We start from the raw sequence: 6000 nt of genomic DNA, 5'->3' as shown, positions 1-6000 counted from the left end.
TCATTATTTATTTATATTTTCTACTTATCAATTATTTATATTTATTCCTCTAAATCAAATCAGTCTCTGCTTTAGTTCATTTCAGTAGTCACTTTATTGAAACTGATTCATTTACACTGGTATTCTTAACAAAGTTGTCCAAATTTGGTTTATACTAAAGCACGCATACAAGCATGCTGTCTGCCTCTCTAATAAACACATTTCAAAGAAAAAAATTGTCAAAGAGTTATTCATGCAAATGAGGATAATGAATAAAAGCATGTGCTTATTTGCTGGAAATTGCTGGATGAACTTTACCATTAAACTAAGTTAATTAAAGTTATATGCAAAAACTCAATTATTGTTGCATGTAAGTTTTTATGTGTAGCTGTTTCTTCTAGGTTTATAGTGACTTTGCTTGCTCTATTCAGGAGCCATGGCAAAGGTGTGATATTATAGGATAAAATACAGAGTTGCTTTAACTTTTACTCATAATGTACCTAGAGACATGGTCTGAGAAAAATTTTATCTGAAAGCAAGACAGGAGTTAGCTTGGTTCCATGCAGATTCTCTTGCAGGAGAATAGAGAACCTTGTAGTATTTACTAAACAGTAATAATTTTCGACTATACCAAGCAGACAACAGGCCTCGTACTCTTACCAACTCCATGCAACCACCACTCCAAACCCCACAATTTTAAAAACATTAGTCTGGTTTTCATTATTAAGTAAGCTTTTACTTCAGGGTAATTACTACAAGCAAAATGCATGCAGTGACAAGGAACTTCAATGTTTCTACCAGGTAAATAAATATAAACTAAAAAAAAGAGAGACCTGAAGGCATGCTGCTAACCTAATCTGTTTTACTTAAAAGCAAAACTGAAGGATCTTGCCTCTACTAAGCTTTTAATTCAGCATATGTCTGTAACTCTGGATGTAAAAATTAAGCAAAGCAAAACAACAGTAAAAAAACAACTCCACTCAAATTACCATTTTCTAAAGCAATAAAGCAGGAAATTTTCTCCACTAATCTAAACCAAAGCATAAACCCCAGGATTTTAGGAACATTATATTTGTATGTTTCATTTGGAAAAGCAGTCAAATCACCAGAACCCTGGCTTAGATTTTTAAAGAATGTAAACCTGGAGATTGCTTGCCAAGAAAAAAAAAATTGAAAACCTCCTATATGACTCAATCTAATTAGCAGATTGTGCCAAGAAGGCCTTTGAAAAAGGACCAATATCTAGCCCAACACACAGTCAATTCCCACCTGCCCTGTGGTCCTTTTGAGTTATTTGCATCCTAACAGTTCAAGAAACTTCCTTCTTTTGTAACACTAAGATGATAAAGATCACCAGACTATTCTCAATGTAGTCATTAGCAGACTTTGTTTACAGATGAGTTGCAATTTAGATCTCAGGTAAACAGATAAATTATCTCATACATCTTGTTTTCTCCAAAAAATCAAGGTGTTCATTACTCAGTTTAGCTAGCACATGATAACTAAGATTACAAATATGAGGTCAAGTCCTCATGATGATAAATAAGTTCAGAATTTCAACATGAATTTAGAGATCAAGCTGGACCTTTGCTGCAGCACCATCTGCTGCAGTGAATTGCTGATGTGTGAAAGCTACACATTGCCTGACTTCATTGGGAATTTATTAGCCATTTTTACCCTAGGTGACTACACACCTTGTTTTCTAGTGAAGACACATCCTCCATGGAAATGGCTTCCATGCTTGGAAAAGATTTTGCTAACTGCAGACAGGCAGATTAAGACACACAGACTTAACAGTCATTTGGACTACTTGCCTGCTTCAGATGAAGCACTTAAATGTTCTGTGGCTCACAGCCTAAATGTTGGAATTTTAGGCCTTTCCCCCTTCCCCCATCAATTAGAGAGAGCCTGCTGTTCAAGACCATTGAGGGTGGTGTTATGCAGACCTTTAAAATTTTTGCTTAGAGAGCTCTATAGAGTGGGGTTTCATTAAACGTTTCTCTTAATAGCAAGGAGTGGCTTATTTTTGTTTGTTTTAATATTTTCTTATTTTGCTTTTTTTGTGTTTGTTTGCTAAAGACTATGTTCATGTTGTGGTAGAAAGTTTGTGGAACCTAAAGAACAAATACTAATGATGCTACTAGGTAGATAAATAACACAGCTATGATTGTTAAGAAAACTAATAATAATAAGTATCTAAACAATACTAGTGGACTTTTTACAGTGTTTTCAAGAAAGTTATCAAATCTAGTAAATGGCAAGACTCCAAATGCTGTAGCTAGAACATGCCATAATTAATCTCATAATTTTTTTCTGATGTATGTCAGATAATGATTCATTTTGCAATAACTGTTTAATATGATGCATGACTTCTCTCTTTCTTTTTTGTTATGGAGGACTGAAAACTGTGTAGCAAAACATTGTCTTGCTAGGCCAGTCATGACTACAAAAAAGCAGAGGATATAGAAATGGATTAACAACATTTAAAGGTACTTCTTTTGCAGTTAGGGTAGATAGTCTTGACAGAAATTCTTGATTCCATTGAACTTTTTTTAGGTCAGTCATATAGTGGTAATTTACCCATAGCCCCACATATGTTTCCAGTCTCCTAATAATACAGAATGAAATTCTTGACTTCTTGCTAAATACTTGCTGTCTTCTACAGGCTTGTAGGAATAACAAAGATTTCAAGCAGGTGATATACAAGGTACTGTTTACATACGTTATACATGCGCACATATATAAACATACGTGCATAGGTGTATGTAAACAATACAATTCAAAATAATTAGGTGACATTTAGCCATAAATCACGTTCTAACTTGTTTTCTTATCTAAGTCATCTACCTACTGGGCCTAGTGAAAAACAAATGAGAAACTTGTAAATGAAAACTCTGACAGTAATGGTCAAAGAGATACAGTTTTGCTGTGATAACTGTACATCTGGTGACGCTGGTCTTTTGCAGGAAAGTAATGAGGATTATAGTTATTTAAATTGATCTGATGCTATATCCTGCTCAAAGATTTTTATTGTGCTACACACCTTCCTTTAAGCAAGACACAATTTCTTATGCATATAAGTAATTCATTAATTTCATGTTTCATGTACATTTTAATTAGAACAAACTGTGATTTGAAACACATGGTCACTGTCATTATGTAACAATTCAGGAAGGCTTCTCTCCTCAATTTTTTTCAGGAAAAACAAACTTATGAACACGCTTCTTAATATCCTGTTTTCCGAGGCAATAGCTTGACATGTTTCTAAGTCAACTGGAAACACTCTTGGCAGGTTTAGCAAGTATAAGTTTAACGTGTAACAATGAACTTCTTGTTTTCTTACTGTCCACAAGAATATGTACACAACTGAGGACAAAGAGAGTTCTAAATTTAGGAGATAGCTTTAGGCTTAAAAGATGTTTATTTTAACTGAGCAGAAGACCACAAGAAACAAGTCTGTTTTGCAGAATCTTTTCTACACCATTTTTCTCCTCCACTCCACCACATGAATTCTTTTTCCTAGACTGTGTGAAATGAGCTTTTCATCACAGGAAGACTCTTCAGGGACAGCTTAACCTGCCTCTTATGTGTTTTTGAGGTAACAGGATCAAGTGAGAGACAGTAGTTCATCAGCCTTCTCATAAAAAGCTGACATTCAAATAAGAGGATGAAGCTCATGAAGTAATGATAAAACAGAAGAAAGATGTTCAGGGTAAATGATCTCTCTCTGCTTTGTATGAGAGTTGTATTTTATTTCCCTCAAACACACCACCACCATTCCCCACCCCTCTCTGAAGACATGAAGTCAAATTCTTGTAGAATAACTTCCTAGATTATATTTTCTCTTAAAAAATGCTCTTCAAGACAACTTGTTCAGTCTTTTTCAGGTAAAAGTTAAAAGCAAACAAACAAAAAAAACGGAAACAAGAAATAAGTGAAATCTTTCTACATTTTAAAGGGAAAATTCTGAATTACACAAATAGCTCATTTCAAATTTCAAAAACTTCCACTTCCACAGGGCATTCAGCCATAAGTTTGGTGACCAATTTTTCTCCTGTCTCACAGCAATCCCTTTTCCAACACTGTATATTCTGAAGAGCAATTGCCATGATTGTGAGAAAGTAAGGTTTAAAGCTCTCTGACATAAAAAAAGTCTTTCTAAATTTGCACAACTACTTTCATTCAGCCCTTTTGCAAAAAGTGGATTTTATGATTCTGTTTCCATCATTAAACACACTAAAACTTCACCTCTCATGCAGATATGAAAAGGGATGGTATTTATGAGACAAATTCACACTTGAGTGTTGCAGTTTGAGGAAGCTGCAGAAAGTGAAGGGTGAAGCTAAAGATGCCAGAAGAGAAAGAAGAGCTTTAATTACAGTGATAGTCTTTAATAGGTTAAAACCTATCACTGTAATGAAACTGTAACATTTGATAGGTTAAAGGCTTTTATTACATTGAGAGGGAAGCTGGTGTCTATAACTTGGTGGACTTTGTGTTTTTGGACTTTGCGTAGTGTGAAACGAAGCTTTCTGAAAACACACAAAGACATGAAAGGTTACCTCTGATGCTGTGTGAAAGAGGAACCAAAAGAAGCTATTCTGACTCTAGCATAATAATTTTTACACAGAAATTTGTTTCCAGATTTTTCTATAAAATTTTTAAGCTTTTAAACCCATAGATTTGTCATTAAGAGTAGATCCAATGAAGGAAGGGAAAGAGAATATTTATCATTACAATTGGATGATGGAAGAATTTCAGTCCAGATGTTATAAACTATAAAAGCAGATGTATATCTGTGATTTTGATTTTTTTTCATCCAGTGTTTCTCAAGACCAAGTCTTGAGAAACCTAATGTTTTGACTCCATCCCCTCTGACTCATAACAAAGCATAACAATATTTCCTCAGTACAACTCTGGCACTTGTGCTTTTCATGTAATTCCCTTCACAATGTGAAACCTTTCAACAAAAATAAGTATGGAATTGAAAGCTAGAGAGTTAAGGGGAAACGGAAAGGTATTGCATTTATAAAAATTTGATTGCAATCTGTTTACTGAGGCACAAAATCATAGCTTAATCTGTAATCCATGGGTCTGATGATAACTAGCCATATTATCATTCCAGAAAAAGAGAGCATTTCATTCTTTGGAAAGGAACTCTCATAAGGACGAGCAACATAATGTTACTAAAAAGGAAAACTGTAGAAGGAAATTAGTGAAATTTCTTTTGCATAAAGTTATGCAGAGCCGTATATGCATCATATGTTGTAGGATTTATTCTATCAGTTAGATAGGAAAAATGCCAATAAATCACCACAACCTTACCATGTTGCATTGAAAAAGTGTTATTCAAAGGCATGGTAAGCAGCTGTTGAGTTATTAAGAAGAGAAGGGAAGGTTGTTCCAACTGCCTATGTGTTCCTGGGTTTTTTTGCTGGGAGTGGCTGAAAACATGCTGCACTGCTCTTGCTAATACCACTGAGCATAAAAAAGATGGATAAAGGCAGTAAAGTAAAATATTAAATGTATCTCATGTTCCTTTTGTTATCATTGCATCACTTAAGTATGGAGCCTCATGCTGCTACTAGCTTCGTGTAAGATCGTTTCGGTCAAAATGAACAAGACAACACCCACTTGTTCAAACTAACCCAGCTCGGTTTGAAGAAAGCTGCTTAGGGACTTCAGAAACTGAGTCTTACAGATTGCTGGCCTGAGGAAGGCCTTGAATGAGGTCTTTGTCAGCTGATTCAAGAAATACTACAATTTCTTTTACCCCTTTAGAAATATCCAAGAAACCCCTCAGTATTATGGAACAAATATTGTTGCTCCTTCTAGTGATTTGGGTGGCTATTCTGAATAATATTCTAATCATCAAGGCAACAGGTATTTTTGGCTATAAATGTTAATAACAAGTTTTGAAACATGAAATGGGTAACTTGGTTCTTCTTTATTTATATATATACAATACACTCACAAATGCGTACACATTTTTATCTATCCAGATGAAATTTAGATCTAAAG

Source organism: Chiroxiphia lanceolata, chromosome 4 (genome assembly GCF_009829145.1).
Source record: "Chiroxiphia lanceolata isolate bChiLan1 chromosome 4, bChiLan1.pri, whole genome shotgun sequence".
Lineage (NCBI taxonomy): Eukaryota > Metazoa > Chordata > Aves > Passeriformes > Pipridae > Chiroxiphia > Chiroxiphia lanceolata.
This window is presented reverse-complemented; position numbering follows the sequence as displayed.